Below are 17,839 nucleotides of genomic sequence, written 5' to 3' on the forward strand. Positions count from 1 at the left end.
TGCATCCAATTTTTCCCTCTAGGGCTTTCTTGGGAGTTCCATTTCCTATGCCTTTACATACCTCGAGGGTGTCCCAGTATATTCATGGGACCTGGGAAGCCTTATTGGTGACTGACTGGTCATGTCAATTCTATCCCAGAAGAACCCCCAAATGTAAAGTTCCAGAGTAAAAGGACGAGATCACACAACAAGAATAAAGTTTAATACGTTAATCCATCTGCCAACAAGACGCACCCCTCTACCCCCGCTGGCCAGCCAGGGTCATCATCCAAAGGAGATGAGCTACTATTATACTTCATTGGTGTAATAAAATGCTGTTACAAGGGGCTGGAGAGATAGCATGGAGGTAAGGCGTTTGCCTCTCATGTAGAAGGTCATTGGTTCAAATCCCATATGGTCCTCTGAGCCTGCCAGGAATGATTTCTGAGAGTGGAGCCAGGAGTGGCTCCTGAGTGCTGCTGGGTGTGACCCAAAACCAAAAAATAAAAAATAAAAAAAAATGTAGTCACAAGTGCAATTATGTGGTGCAAATGCATTTATTACAATAAATATTTCAAATAAATAAAACCTTTCAAATAAAACCTTATCTACAAATTCAAGCACTTAGTATTAGGACTAGGGTATTTTTTTCCTAACCACCATAGTCATATTATATGTCATGCATAGTCATGACTAATTTAAGTACTATACCTCAGAGAGCTTTGCTAACTATAATTCCACTTCTTATCCTTATAATTTCATTTTTCAAAATACATATAACAATTTACAATAACTTTATCTACTTGCTTACTAGTCTTATCTTATTAAAAATGTTCTTTATGTATTCAACTATAATCACATATTATATTACTTAATATACTCAATATTAATACATTGATAATATACTCAATATTAATACATTGATATTAAGGGATTCGTGATGTAATGTTGATGGAGAAATGTATAGAATTCCCCTTTGGATTTCTGTATTCATGATTCAAAAATGTCCTATGGAGCAGGAAAGATAGCATGGAGATAAGGCGTTTGCCTCTCATGCAGAAGGTCTGCGGTTCGAATCCTGGCATCCCATATGATCCCCTGAGCCAGCCAGGAGTGATTTCTGAGCACAGAGCCAGGAATACCTCCTGAGCGCTGCCGGGTGTGACCTCAAAAAACCAAAAACTAAAAAACAAACAAAAATTTGTCCTCTACTCAAGATCCAAGATAATCTTTTGTTTCTACTGCCTGGGGGTTACATAGAGATTAGAAATAAGAATGACATTATTTTTGTTGAATATGCATGTTATGAGAATTAGAATTAAATAGGCAATTTGGGAAATAGAATCTTCCTTTAATGTTGTTCATTTCATAGTATGTACATGAGGGATATTCATTTAATGGAGAAAATTAAGCAGTCACAGCAATCAAAGCATGCTCAATTTTCAAAAGTTCATGATACACTGTAGGGCTAAATATTCACAGCATGCACTTTGAAGATGCAATTAGGGGCAATGATGCACAAAATTGCATGTACAAAGAAATATTATTTTTAGAAATGCAATAGAAACAACCTTATTTTCAAGGAAACTAAAAATAAAAGATTATGCTGCTCAGGTGAGAAACTGTAACTATGTAGAAAACTTTATATACAATAAAAAATTACATTGGTGATATTGTTGGCTGTATAATTTGACTATAATTAACTATTCATAGAGCCAAATTTTAGTTCTGTCCTTCATTGTTGCAGTGATTTAATTAACTCACTTTTACATTTAGATGAAGTGACATTGGTTTCTAACACAGTAGATGCATTGAGATTACAGGTTCACATTTTTTAAAATATCAATTACCACACCATACACACCACTGAAGTACCAATATTCTATATCTTCTACCACACTCCACTTAACCTTCCACATTTTTTTAAAATATGAAATGCTTCACAAATTTGTGCTTCATCTTTGCACAGGGGCCGTGCTAATCTTCTCTGTATCATACCAATTTTTAGTATAGGTGCTAATGAAGCAAGCACAACCTTCCACATCTTTTTGGCTTTTGGCCACACCCGGTGACACTCAGGGGTTACTCCTGACAATGCTCTCAGAAATTGCTCCTGGCTTGGAGGACCATATGGATCACCGGAGAATCTAACCACTGTCTTTTTTAGGTTAGCACATGCAAGACAAATGCCCAGAAACTTGCTCCACTGCTCTGGCCCCTACATATTGTTTTTAAACTCTTATAGCCTCCCATAATCCCAGTTTACAATTATTATCTAAGTATTTGTCTTGCTTTTGTTGTATCAATTCTCCTTAAGTTTATTTTTATTTTGGGTGTGTGAGTGATTGTTGTTGTTGTTGGTGTTGTTGTTGTTGTCTTATAGCCAGGGCTTTACCCATACAGGGTAAACCCTCTCTCAATAAACCACATCCCTAGTTTTTGTTTTCCAATCCCCTACAGATGAATGAAATAATGTCAGAATCACCTTTTTTCTTACCATAAATATCTATTTCAAATTGTCACAGACACGCTAAATTTACAAGTTACAGTAAAACAATCATCTAAAAGGATGTATTTCATTGCACCACTATTCATTGCAGCACTCAGTATAATAGTGATTATATTATAATCAATACAGTTGGAATTGTAATCAACCTAGATGTCCAACAACAGACAAGTAGATCATGAATATGTGGTAAAATATATAATGCAATACTACTTTGCTGTAAGTAATGATGCAACCATGCAATTCGAAGCTACATGGATGGAACTGGAAGATACGTTAAATGAAGTTATCCAGAAAAAGGATAAATACAGAATGATAACACTTATTTGTGGTATTTAGAACAACTGCCTGAAGAAATGCAATGTTTTAAATGGGAGTTGTCTTGAACACCCTTAGCCCTAGAATACAGTGAGGAAAGAAACTGAATGAAGAGGAGAAAGACAAATATGAAAGGATGGAGGCCAGAGACCAAGCAGTCTCAGGTGCATTGGTAGTGTTATAAAATATAGACATAATTATCCAAGCTAACAGCAACAACAATGGACTCAAGAGATCTAAACAATCTAAACTTAAAATGGGATCTGTTATACTGGCAGTCTGGTGGGTAGAGAGGGTGTTATGAAGTGTACTTGGGGAACATTTGGTGGAGGGAGGTGGACACTTGTGTTGGGATAGGCCCTCATTTATTGTATATCTAAAGTCCAACTATGAAGAACTTTGTAAGTTACAATGGTTTTAATAAAATAATTTTAAAAGTTTTCAAGTTATAAAATTTTATATAGTTCTTAGAGTTAAGTATTATAACACCATAGCACATCTTTATCAACTCATTTTCATTGGGCACTAGAATTGGTTCCAGACCTCGACTACTGTAAACAGTATTGCAATGAACATATATAATTTTAATTAGTGTTTTATGTTCTTGAAAGCTATCTAGGATAATGCAGCTATTTTTAATATTTTAGAGAGCTCCATGCTATTTCATTTAAGACTGAAACATTTTTTGGTTCAACTTAGGACAAACAGAATTTTTTCTTGTCACTCTCACCAGGAATTCTTGTTCATGTTCTTTTATTTATTTATTTATTTATTTATTTATTTATTTATTTTGGTTTTGGGGCCACACCCGGCGGTGCTCAGGGGTTACTCCTGGCTGTCTGCTCAGAAATAGCTCCTGGCAGGCACGGGGGACCATATGGGACACCGGGATTCGAACCAACCACCTTTGGTCCTGGATCGGCTGCTTGCAAGGCAAACACCGCTGTGCTATTTCTCCGGGCCAAAAAGAAGTTTTTGTTTTTGTTTTTGTTTTTGTTTTTGGGTTTTTGGGCCACACTCGGTGTTGCTCAGGGGTTAATCCTGGCTGTCTGCTCAGAAATAGCTCCTGGCAGGCACAGGGGACCATATGGGACACCGGGATTCGAACCAACCACCTTCGGTCCTGGATCGGCTGCTTGCAAGGCAAATGCCACTGTGCTATCTCTCCGGGCCCGATGTTCTTTTATTTTTTAAGTTGCGATAATTTTTATTGCGATAATGTGATTTATATTGTTGTTTATGATAGCCAATATGTAAATATGTAAAATACTCTGATACAACATCTATCACTATGTGTTGGATTCCCTTCAACACTGTCATAACTATTTGCTTTTACTTAATTATAAATTATGCTGAGTATTTTTAAGTGTTTGTTGGCCACCTGTGTGTGTCCTTTAGTGAACTGTCTAGAACTTCTGCCCATTTTTATAATGTTACTTGTTGTTGTTGCTATTAAGTATCATGGGTTCTTTGCAATTTGAAATTAACCTATGTGGCTGGGTGTACAATGATGACAATACTGGTTTTCATTCACTTAAATGCTTTTGCTTTTCTCTTTTAAATAATTTTTCTGTTTTTTTATTTTTCTGTATTTCTTAATTGAAATGATTTTATTTTAATGATAGTGTCTACCCTCTACAGAAGTTTTCTAATTTCATGTAGCCCCATTTATATTTGATTTTGTTTCTTTGGCTCTTAAGATTAAATCTCCAAATATCATCTAAAACCAATATCATAAAATATATTGCCTGTTTTTTTCTGTATTCTTTTCAATTCTTTGAACAAATCTATTTTGAATTACTTAGAAATCATTTTTATGAAGCTGGAGCCATAGTACAGTAGGTAGGACATTTGCCTTTTAGGTAACAGACCTAGGTTCGATCCCCTGAATCCTTTATTTTTTCATGAGCCATACAGGAATGATTCCTAAGCATAGAGCCAGGAGTAATCCCTGAGCACCACTAGCTGTGTCCCAAAAACAACAACAAAAATTATTCATTTCTATGTATGTTAGGAGTGAGTGATCTAATTTTTTTAAGATGTTTGAGTCAGAAAACTTGTAATTAGTTTATTACATTTTTAAAATGTCTTAGAAGATTGAATTTTAAAAATGTGTTTATTTCTTCTAGACTTCTTAATTTAATAATATAAAAATGTTTATAATAGCCTATGCTACTTTCTATTGTGTAGACTTTTTTTTTTGTAACTTTTCTTTCTCCTATAATGATTGATTTTTCTCATTTCAGAGTGGATCTAGGTAAAATTTTTCAGTTGTTTATGTTTTCGTAAAACTAGTTCTTGATTTTATTGCTCTTTTGTGTTACATTTTTCTAACTTTATTCATTTCTACTCCAATTTTTAATGATTTCCATTTACTAAATTTTAGTTCTATTCTTTTTAGTTTAATCTCTTAATTTGTAAGTTTAGAGACTTTATTTAAAATTTTCTCCTAGTTCTTCTTGTAGATTTGTATTATTATAAATTGCCTGCTTTGTACACATTTTCTGTGTCACATAATTCTAATAGTTCATTTTTCTTTATCCAGGATATTTTTCAGTTTCTCTTTTAATTTCCTTGTTGGCCTGAAAGTTACTTTATAGCGTGTAGTTCAGTTTTTATGTGTTTGAGATTTTGCCAGGTTTGTTTTGTAGTAGATTTTTAGCTTTATAATTCAAAATGATGGTTGATATGACATCAGTTTCCATAGATTGATTGAGGCATTTTTTACTTCATTATGTGATTTGAGAATAGCTCATATATGCTTTAAAATAATGATTACCAAGCTTTACGGGAAGTAGTGGAGTGTTCTATAAAACTATTATTATCTTGTTGAATTTTTGCTGTATTTTCCCATTCATTATAAGAGTAGAATATTAAGGTTTTCCAATACTATTATACTATTATCAATACCAATTTCTAGTCAAATAATTTTTTAATAAATTTTGGTATATCTTCTTTTGTTATGTATAAATTAATAGTTGTTAAGAGTTTCTTATAGACAAATATATTGATTATATATTGCCTATATCTGTTCCTTGCTCCCTGGAGTCTATGTGAAATAATATTTGTATTATTTGTCATATTTGTGTATTTTTATATATTAACTTTCCTAAAATTTTAAAGTTATATTTTTACTTGTATTGTTTTCTAGAAATTTTCTCTGAGCATGTGAGTTTTTTTAAAGCTCAAATGACTTTCCTAGAAGTATCAGAAAATTGTGTTTTTTATGATTAGTAATTTGAGGTCTATATCTCACTAAGAGATATAATTACTATAACACCATTTTTTTATGTTGTTTATAGTTTATTTTTGTTTATTCTTACTGTTTTTCATATTACATTGCCTTATATTTTTATTTCTTTTCGTGCAATGCTTATATTTCATTTTATCTTCATATTTATTTTTAAGTATTTGAATTTGAAGTTATATGATTTAAATATATGTTTTTATTTTAAACTGAAAATACTGTCATCTCAAGCTCATTCAAGTAATTTGCATTACTGTTTTCTGCATATTTTATGTTTTGGTGTCATACTGCTTTAATGGGTTTTCTTCTCATTTATCAAAATTATTTAGAATGTTTTGCAAAATCAATTCAGTTTAGATAAAATATTTTTTGGGTTTCTTTTGAGGGGGCTCACCCAGCGGTGCTCAGGGATTACTCCTGGCTATACACTCAGAAATCACTCCTGGCTTGGGGTACCATATGGGATGCCGGGGATCAAACCAAAGTATTCCTAGGCAAGCGCCAACAAGGCTCCATGCCACTGCTCCAGCTCTGCTGAAAACTTTTAAATTTAACTATCTCTCTTTTTCTTTTGCTTCATATCTGGGCAAGCAAATAAAAAAGTCTTCTATTGTTATTGTTGTTGTTTTATTTTATAATAAGCCACACAGATACAACTCACAGAAGGAATCTTTAACCTGCTCTACCTAATAATCACCTTAAAAGTCAAATGAGTATTTTTTCCTTCTATCATGACATTTCTATTGCTTGGAAGACCTTCCTTGATTTCCCTGTAAAGTCTTGCTATGTAAACAATAAAATAATCTTTAGTTACCCTCATGGTGTGCAGTATAATTTTCTATGTGGAAATTAAATTTGAGTTCAAGGCCCACTCTTTCATACAGAGTAGCTACAAAACTACATGTGTGAACTTATACTATAACCTATCTTTGCAATGTATGGACATTATGACTTTCTTGAAGAAAATTTTATATGGTGCTATACTATCCTTCATTGCACAGTAATTTTTATTCAACAGAATACAAAACAGTATCACTAAAGTTTAAAGTCAAGTCATACTTGGAATACTCTATTCCTTTCATTTCTTATAAGGGTACCCTCTTGTCCCTTTTTTTAAATTTTTATTTTGATCATATTTGTTTACATAACTTTCACAGTAGTATTTTAGGTACATATTAGCATTGAATCAGGGGAATACCCATCACCAAATTTGTCCTCCCCCCATCCCCATTCCCTTCCTGTAACAATATCCCCCACCATCACCCTCCGGGCTGCTAGAGTAGGTGGTCCCCTCTTTGTCTAGCTTACTATTAGTGATCATATATCTGTTTGGTCCTGGTACCCTCCCTTGTTTCCCCCTCTATTTGAGAGATGAAGCTCAAAACTTCGAGTTATGTGGTTTTGTTTGAAGGAAAGAAAACCAATAAAATGGAGTAAAAAAAAAATAAGAAAAAAATAAAATAAAATAAAAAGTAAATCAAATAAGATGAAAATGGCGGGGTCCTTCTAGAGGCTTTCAACCTCAGTTTGAGCGAGGACATGAAAAAGGTCATTGAAACACCACATCAATACAGAAAGAAATATCAAATTAAATATCCAATGAGCACTAGAGCAATAAAGACAAGCACCACACAATACTCTCAGTTCTGAAATCAAACCATGCTGGAGTACAAAAAGAAAGATAAAATAAAATAAAATAAAATTGGAGACATCAACTTCAATATCTACATCAAAATAAAGACATCAATAAAAATAGATCTATCAATAAATTTATATGTGGAAAAATGATTATTTTGTGCTATTTTTTCTTTTTCTCCTTGAATAGGCACAGTAACTATTGGGGATATTATAGAGGGAATACCCTTGGCTTAGGAGTTACAAGGTTTCTCCACCCCTGAAGTATACCATCATGGGATTAACTATAGACTCCTTGCATGATCATTTATTCTTCCCTCAGTGCTTTTCTGGTGTATAGAAGACTTCTGCTTTGTCATGGATGGTAAAATTGGACCTCTGTATCTAGAGATATTGGTGTCTGTACAGCTCAAGGAATGGAGATTATGAGGAAGTCTTTGTGGTTCTAGTAGTTCTACTTCTTCAGTGTCATTTTAATTCATCTTCTGTAGTTGGTGGTCTTGGTCATTGCATTGCTCTTATGATGGAGCCTGGGATAGAGTCTTTCTTTATGCTTCCAGAAGACCCATTCAGTTGCGATTGTCTCAGTCAGATTCTGGAATTGGAGATCTTGTTTGTTGAACAGATTGTAGAACAAAAGCTAGGCTAGTGCTTGTTGTTGTTGTTGTTGTTGTTGTTGTTGTTGATGTTGGTCCCAGGATGCATACTGTCCAGTCCTGGTTGTAACAACCAGTCATCTGTATATAGCGATCTTGGGTTTTATACAGATCAAAGAGTGACATGTCTCCTGATTTTGTCTTATCGTTGGCTGGTGAGGAAGGAAAACTTGCTCTAGGATCAAGTTGTTCCCATTTCTTTGTTGTCAGGTTATCAATTTAGAACTGGCACATGTTGGTGTCAGAGAAGCATTATGGATGCCCTGGAGGAGACTTGGTTTATGGAGCTGTTGTGAAGAACTCTGTCGTTTCTAAGTCTGGGATCCAGGAGTCAGGGCTGGACGTTCAGTGCTTAATTCCCTGGGGTCTAAGTTGGTTCCACATGACATACGTTCAGGGTGGGAGATGTTCCTGTGTTGTAAAATGTATAAGTTCTTATCCCTAGTAGATAAGAGCTGTTTTTACTTGTAAAATTTTCCTTTTTTAATATACCTTTGCAGAAAGAAGTGGTGTTACATTATATTGCTGGTGTATTTGGGAGTAGAGAGAGAAGATAACAGATACAGGACAAAAACTAAAAATACATATGCTCACACATATCTAAAGAAAAATATTTTTCTTTATTTAAAAATAAGATTAAATAAAAGACGTAATTAAAGGAATAAAGTGGGGCCTTAAGAGACAGCATGGAGGCAGGGCATCTGTCCTTCCTGCAGAAGGTTGGTGGCTCAAATCACGGCATCCCACATGGTCCCCCGTGCCCACCAGGGGCGAATCTCTGAGCACAGAGACAGGAGCACCCTCCTAGTGCCACCAGTGTGACCCAAAAGAAACAAAAAGAAATCAAATCAAAAAACAAAAACAAAAACCAAACAAAGAAAAAAACAAAACAAACAAAACAAAACAAAGAAAAAGGCAAAAAGTGATACAGGAGATTACATTTGGGGAAAAACAAGATAAGTAGTAGTGTTATATAGGTCTATACTTATGATGAAAAGTATAGACTTCCCTCATTGTCTTTTGAGATTACCTTGTGGGGTGTGGGCTCCAGGCAGGGAGGTCTTGGGTAGAAATCTTGCAGTGGGAGTCCTTTGGAACTAGGTCCAGTATCAAGCCACAGTCCACATTAGGGAGAGGTGATTAAGAGGGCCACACTGCATGAGTCTGTCCGGGTGTTGGTTGTATTATACTTGCCGGGAATGAGGTGTGAGTTTGAGTGGGAGTCTCTTCACTTGGGTACTGGGTACTAGATCGTTGGGGTAGGAGGTAGGTCTTGATGCCTAATGGATTAAGAACTGAGGGTGAAGAGTTATGATGTGATGGGCATATCGGGGATGGGATTGAGGGGTGAAGGGATAGTCAGATTTCTGAAGAGGATGAGAGAATAGGAAGGAGTTATATAGGGTAAAGGTATGGATTGTTTGTGGTTTAGGTTTGTCTCTTAAGGAGGATCTCTATCTCTGTGTGCTCCTGCCCACATATAAACATATAGAAGTTAGCTTAGGTATATATTAATGTAGAGAGGTGGGGAGGGCAAGAGATGCGCTGAGTATAGAAAGTAAGGAAAAGAAACTAATAGATCAACTTTTGGGTATGTATAGGATTCGTGTCTCGAGTACTAATCTTTATGTTAGTGAGGTCTATCTATGTAGGTGTTTACCCTTTGCAGTATTGTCCGCAGCACCCTATATGTCAGCTTTCCTTTACTATAAAGGAGGTAAACCATGTGGTTTTTGTTTGACATGGATTGAATTGATGATAATGAGGAGGAGAAGGTAGAAAAAGAAGGAGACAAGAAGAGAGAAAAGGAAAACAAAACAAAACAAACCAACAATCAAACAACAACAAAAATATGAAGTAATGAGAGGGGAGGGTAATAGAGCAAGGGCATGTTAGTTTGCTTTGACGTGTTCGATGTTTAGGCCCTGTAGTATAAACCTGTAGGTCACGGTTGTTGTTTCGGTGCTCTGGTTGTTCATGTGCTTCAGGCCCTACTAGCAGTGGTCCTCAAACTATGGCCCGCGGGCCACATATTGTATTTGTATCTGTTTTGTTTCTTCATTGTAAAATAAGATATATGCAGTGTGCATAAGAATTCGTTCATAAGTTTTGTTTTTACTATAGTCAGACCCTCCAATGGTCTGAGGGACAGTGAACTGACCCCCTGTTTAAAAAGTTTGAGGACCCGACCTAAAGGAAGGCACAATCTAGAGATAAAGGGTATGTTAAAAAGTTTTATCCGGACATTTTCATGATGTAAGCTGAGTATGGTGCCTCGTGTGACTGAGCATCAAGATTTTTATTTGCTTGTTAAAATGAGTTATTTTAAATTTCTAGTAATAAAATCTTACTATCACTTATAGTAACTTATACAGCTTTTAGAAGTGATTAATATAAAAACTGCTAATCACACTGTACAATAAACTGTTAAAAGAAATTAGTAAATCATGGCTAAGCAGGAGCTTAGAATATATTATAAATATATAATATGAGTACTTGTTTTCCTCTGAGTTGCAGTTACTTTAAAATCAAAGTTTGTATAAATCAAACTCCTGGAACAATTAGTGACTAGTGCTATTTGGGTCATACTTCATACTAATAAAATACATTTTTTTCACTGTATACATAGAGAAATAAACTTAACATATGTCATAGGAACTATTTTTCCTTTGATTCTAATCTTCTTTCAAAACTTTTATTCCCGTTTTGAGAAGTTGGGGTAGATAAGTGTAGGAATAATCAAATGCAAGGAAATGTAGCTTTCCATCAAGAGAATAGGAACAATATCATAATATCTGGATATTTCTTATGTTTATTTTGAACAAGACAGAGAGATTTCTAATTTGCCAAAATTAAGTGTATCTTTCTATTGGCTACAGCTTTTAGATAAAAAATAAGATACTATGAGATTACTACTTTAAACATTTTTTATTATTGTACACTTTTTTCCTGACTTTCCCTTTTATTTTTCCATGGGGCTTTCCTATTGTTTGCATTACTTTATTTATTTTAAAATAAAAAAATCTTTTTCACTTTACAGTGAACCAGCTACCTTATCAGTTTATCTAATAATTGCAAAATTAGAGATTTTTGATAAATTCATTATGGCTATGTTGAGCTAAGGAAAGAGTTTTCTGTGGATCTTGGAATTGAGAAGTCTGAAAAGTAATGTCATTGTAGGCAACTTTTAAACCAAAAACAAAGTCTTTAGATGGGAATTTTGAAACTATATCACTCTGTAACTTAGTTGTCTCTATTTTAATTTCACTTTTATATCTTGTTTATTTTTGTCAGACCCTAAGGTGATGCTTATAACTGCCATATCACTTTGTTTTCCAGTATATTCCCCAAAGCAAAATTACATAGAATTTATGGCCCAAATTTTGTCTCTTTATTTAATCTAAAAAATATACAACGCACATCAAGCAAAACTGGCAGTTAGGAACAATTAAGCTCTCTCTCTCCGAAATCAAGGTTGCTAAAATGTTCAAATCAAGGTTGCACCTTAATCTCTATGCTCTATCTATTTTGATACACAAGTATATTTGTTTTCTATTGTTTAAACTTACTAGATTTGGTCTTTAGAAATATTTGATTACCATAATTAAATTCTTCAAAACTAATTATTGTTTTCCGTTATAATCGAAAATCCAAGACTCAGATATGTTAAAATCATTTAACATCTGAATCTAGAGTAATAGGTGACTAAAAACTAAGAACAAAATTTTGCTTTTTAACAAAAACAAAGAGTATATCATATAATTAAATGTAATACCAATAGAAATGTAGATTGAAGTCACAGATGTTTTTAGTCAGTAAAATAATTAGTTGCTAATTAACCCTGGGTGCCAAACAGTACCAGAAATTGTCTGAATATGTGTGTGTACTGGGACCAGCTTTTTACTTAAGTTCACAGTGCATAAAGCAAGGGGAATATAAAGATGACAACTAACACAATAAAAATTTAAATGTTAATTGTAACAGTTATTGGGTTTTTAGGAGGAATAACTTTTTAAAGTTAATTTTGGGTGAATAAAATTTTATCTGGGTCATAAAAAATCATTGTGAAGATACTGAAGAGGTTAGTATTACACAAGAAGGTCATCAGGAATAGTATATGTTAATTGTTTATTCTTTACATTTTATTTTTATTTATTACATCTTATTAGAAAATCTTACAGATAATCCAAATAAGTTTTTGTTGGTAAGGTTTTAATTTTTTTTAATTTTCTTGTTATTTTCTTTGGTTATGAATAAAAAATGGAAGAGAGGTATTTAGGATATATATATGTATGTATGTGTATGTATGCATGTACATGTAGTTTTTCAACCCCCAAAAGTCAAATACATTTTTTTTGGTCACACCCAACAGCACTCAGGGGTTACTCCTGGCTCTATGCTCAGAAATGGCTCCTGGCAGTCTCAGGGGACCATATGCAATGCCGGGATTCGAACCACCATCCTTCTGCATGCCTTACCTCTAAACTATTTCTCTGACCCCAAAATACACATTTTTCATCAATGCATGTGGAACATTGTCCAAGATATAACATATGATTGGCCACGGAATACTTCCATAAAATCAGGAATAGAATTTGTATCAGATAGAATGGAAATTGTATCAAATATTTTCTCAGATCATGAAGCACTAAATATAGAAGTGAATTACAAATAGAAATTGAAAACAAACTTTACACTATAAAATTAAATAGTAACTACAGCAACCAATGGGTCAGAGGAACACAAAGAAGAAATAAAAAGATATTTTAGGAGCTGGAGAGATAGCATGGAGGTGGGGCATTTGCTTTGCATGCAGAAGGACGGAGGTTCGAATTCCAGCATCCCATATGGTCCCCCGAGCCTGCGAGGAGCAATTTCTGAGCATAGAGCCAGGAGTAACCCCTGAGTACTGCTGGATGTAACCCAACCCAACCCCCCCCCAAATAAACAAAAATAAAGATATTTTAAATCAAACAGATGAGGAAACAACTATCAGACTTTGGGAACAAAGCAAAAGTGGAAGAGGAAATTTTATAACTTTGCAAGCATTGATGAGGAAGGAAGAAAGGGCCTACATATATAACTTAACAGCACAACTTATGAAATTGAAAAATGATGAACACATGAACAGAAAGTCAGCAAGATAAAAAATAATCAAATTTAGATCAGAATTTAATAAAAAATAAACCTATAAAAACAATACAATAGGCCAATGAAAGCAAGAGTGGGTTATTTTTATAAAAATAAACAAAATGAATAGTATACTAGCAAGACTAACAATAAACCAAGCCAGAAATGAGAGGCGGCTGTCACAACAAACACTACAATGATTTAAATTAAAAGAGATTACCTTCAAAATCTTTATGCCACAAAGCGAGGGAACCTAAAAGGAATGTACAAATTTTAATCTCCTATAAACTTCCAAGATTTAACCAAGGTGATGTGGAATAAAAGAACAGACCTATCATGATTGAGAACATTGAATTGGCAAACAAAATTCTTTACAAAAAGACAAGCCCAGGCCCAGGTATATCAATAGCGATTTTTTATTTTTGCTTTTTTGGAGGGGGCACACCCTGTGACACTGAAGGGTTACTCTTGCCTATGCTCCTGGCTAGTTGGACCATATGGGATGCAGGGGGATCAAACCAAGGTCTGTCTTAAATTGGCCACATGCAATGCAAATGCCCTACCGCTGTGCTCCAGCCCCTCACTAGTGAATTCTTTCAAATTTTGAAAGAGGACTTACTGTCAATCCTTTTCAGGATCTTCTAGAAATTGACAAAACAGAAATGTTCAAAGAGTGTCTATGAAGCTAACATTAACCTGATACAAAAGCAGAGATACCACACACACACAGACACACAGAGACACACACACACACACACATACACAGAGAGAGAGAGAATACATGCTAATAACCTTGATGAATACAGATGCATAGATCCTCAACAAAATACTAACAAATAGAATAAGACAATCAATCAAAAACCTCATATACTATGACCCAATAGAATTCATTCTAGAAATGCATGTGTGGTTTAACATATACAAGTCAATCGACATAATATGCCAATATGCTATCTCAGTAAAAGAAAAAGTTAAAATCATATTATCATATCAAGTTATACAGGGAAAGCATTTGATAAGATCCAAAACTATTCATGTAAAAAAAATCTATAAGATGGGAAGTGAAAAAAAATAGTCACTATCATCAAAGCCATTTACTACAAGCCCATAGCAAGCATTATATGTAATGGGGAAAAAATAAATATTTTTTCTAAGCTCTGACACAAAACAAAATTGCCCACTCTTGTCACTTAGTCAATATTGTACTAGATGATTTTCCATAGCAATTAGGCAAGAAAACAATATAAAGTCGTTCATATAAAAAGGACAAAGTCAAACTCTCACTATGGATAACAGAATACTATACTAAAAGAATCTTGAAGACTTTTCAAAAATGTGACTAGAAACAATAAATTTGTATAGTAAGTTGGCATGATACAAAATTAATATGCAGAAATCTATGACTTTTCTACATACAAATATAAAAGAAGAAAGTGATATTGACAAAGTCTCATTTATGACTGTGCCCAGAAAATAAAATACACTAGAATCACCTGAAATACAGATGTGAAAGACCTATAAAACTTCAAAACACTGCTTCAGAAAATTAAAGAGGACACAAGGAAATGAACACATCCAATGCTTATGGTTTGGGAGGATTTACATCATTAAAATGACAATACTTCACAAAGCACCGATTTAATATAATCTCTATATGCCAAACAAATAGACCAAACACTCTAGAAATACATAAGAAAATATAAACCTCCTCTAATAATTAAAACAATCCCAGTGGGAAAAAGATAAGAAGGCTCACTTGCCACAATTCAAATTGCATAATAAAATGGTAGAAATTAAAGCAGCAAGGTATTGGAATAAAACAGACCCTGAAATCAATAGAATAGACTTGAATATTCTGAGACACTCTTAGATATATGATCAATTACACTTTAATAACATTATTAGAAATAAAAAGTGAGCAATAAAATCTGTGCACTAGCATCAAATTAAAATGAATTAAAGACCTTGACATCATACCTGATACATAAGGTACTTAGGAGAAAACTTTGGCAGAACTCTCTATGACACTGATTAAAGAAATCTTCAAACACGGCACACTACTGTACAAGCAAGTGAAAACAAATATAAACAAATAAGCTACATTAAACTTAGAATCTTTTACACCTCAAAGGAAATTGTTACCAGGATACAAAGACTACCTGTGGAATGGGAGAAGCTATTCATCCAAACCTATGCTCAAAGAACTAATATAGGAGACAAGGTGCTTACACTCGAAAGTAGCCAATCTCAACACCAAAGATAGTCTCATGTGCATCATCAGGGATCATTCCTAAGAACAGACCAAGAAGATCTGTAGGCTACCAGGTATAAACAAAAACATATTATTTTTACTGTTAATGCAGTAAATTAGATACTGTTTCTCAGGTGTCACCTATATCAAGTAGCAATCTCTCACAGCCTAATAAAGCAGTTATTCACGTCTCATTTTATATTTGAGTTAATCAAATTTAAAGAATAATTTAAAATAGCCCTCTACCACAGATTTTATATGTAATTTTGAAGTTAGTAAATTTGGACCTCAAGATGGCTTTCAAAAACCTTGATATTATGTTTTGTATGTAGACGTTCTTAATTTAAATTATTTTTTCAGTTGTAAAAATTAAATTTATTTATTTTTTTTACAAATTTAATTTATAAGCTTTCAATTTTTAAGACTAAAAATTTAAAATATAGTTTATAGATTACCTTACAACTTGAATATTTTGTTTTACTTCAACAACTAATAGCTCTAAATACAAGTCTAAAGTTTCCAATCAACATGGCCTAAAGAAAAAATAAAACCTAGTTTATAATTACAGGATACAAAATTAAATTACAGTTTGCATTTGCATTGTCATGCTGCCAATGCAACAATCTGCTGACTGATCTTGGGAAACAGATGTTGTGAGTGAAATATTCTCACTAGGATCCCCTTCTCAGGAAATTTACATCAAAGGATATATTGTTAAAGATAGAGAGTCATTTTGCCTACAGATATAATCATTTTATTCTCTCACTAATAGAAAACAACAATGTAAATGCTATGCAGAAAACAAAAAAAATATGATTTATTTTAAGGAAAATATAGGTACTACATGAGAATCCAAAGTTTAGCTATTATAAAAGTTCTGATCCTGTACTGCCTAACTTAGAAAAATGTTACTTAGCCTTGAGTATCAGCTTGTTTAAATTAAAACAATTAGTAAAGCAGAAGAAATAGGTAAAAACTATAATACCACACCGATAAAAGATTAGTAAAAACTATCCATATTTAAGTGTTTGGATGAATTGCTTTTTAAGATATAACAGGACCAAATAATTTGTTCTTGTCTGCTCCACTTTCTCAGTTACTTGGGTAGAGCTGTTGTCTATCAAAAAGTAGTAAATAGAAATTTATGAAAAACAAGTGAATATGAGCTATAACAAGTTCAAACAACACAGAAAAGTCATGCATGCTAAAAATAAGTTAATTCATTCTATAAAATATAGAGGAATTGCCCTTATTTTTAGAAATTACAGACTTAAGTACATCTATTATTTTATACAATAATTTAGCCAAAGATAGTCAGTGCTTAGCTATGAGAACATATTTGTCTTTTTTTTTTTTTTGGTTTTGGTTTTTGGTTTGGGAGCCACAACTGGTGACTATCAGGGGTTACTATTGGCTATGCACTCAGAAATTGCTTCTGGCTTGGAGTTTTGGGGGACCTATGGGATGCTGGGAATTGAACAGCCGTCTGTCCTGGGTCAGCCACGTGGAAGGCAAATGCTCTACCACTGCACTATCACTCGGCCCCAATGGGCTAACTTTCTAACATTGTTAACCCGCCATTCTTCTCTACCATTTCAAAGGACTTCCAAATACAATTCAAACCTTGGGAATCTAGGGGTTCTGTTTCCCTTATTTCATTCTCCAGGGTTGTGGAATACTTTTATAAAATGTTTTATTTTTATCATTATGATGTACAATAATAATAGCATTTTATACATCCAGTAGCTCAACCCCACCACCCTCCACCAGTGTTTGTCTCCTTTTACTATTGTCTTAAGGTGTCCTCCATTATCATCATCTCCCCACTATTGCAAGCTCACTTCTTGAGACCAATTCTCAGATTCTGTTTTATTTGGCAATTGGTTATTCTTTATTGGATACTTTAAAATATAAAGGCATTTAATTAGAAAAAAATTGGTATTAATTTAGGACACTTGCTTATATTGAAACTTCTAGCTAATTCACAAATAATTATCTGCTCAGTCTTTTGCAGATACACAGTGAGCTTAAAATCTGTTCCATATTTTCAAATACTTCAGTATTCCCTTACATCTCTGAGGATAAATATTTTTATACGTTGCTAAGAAAGTTACTAT

General features: G+C 33.7%; 1 non-coding gene across 1 annotated transcript; it reads right to left on the reverse strand.

Annotated features, from left to right (window-relative positions):
- Positions 1–1,903: 1,903 nt before the first annotated feature.
- LOC126015303 (U6 spliceosomal RNA) lies at positions 1,904–2,011 on the reverse strand. The gene has a single exon (XR_007498182.1). It is a non-coding gene; the product is annotated as a U6 spliceosomal RNA (small nuclear RNA).
- Positions 2,012–17,839: the final 15,828 nt, after the last annotated feature.

This window comes from Suncus etruscus, chromosome 7 (assembly GCF_024139225.1).
Source record: "Suncus etruscus isolate mSunEtr1 chromosome 7, mSunEtr1.pri.cur, whole genome shotgun sequence".
Classification (NCBI taxonomy): Eukaryota; Metazoa; Chordata; class Mammalia; order Eulipotyphla; family Soricidae; genus Suncus; species Suncus etruscus.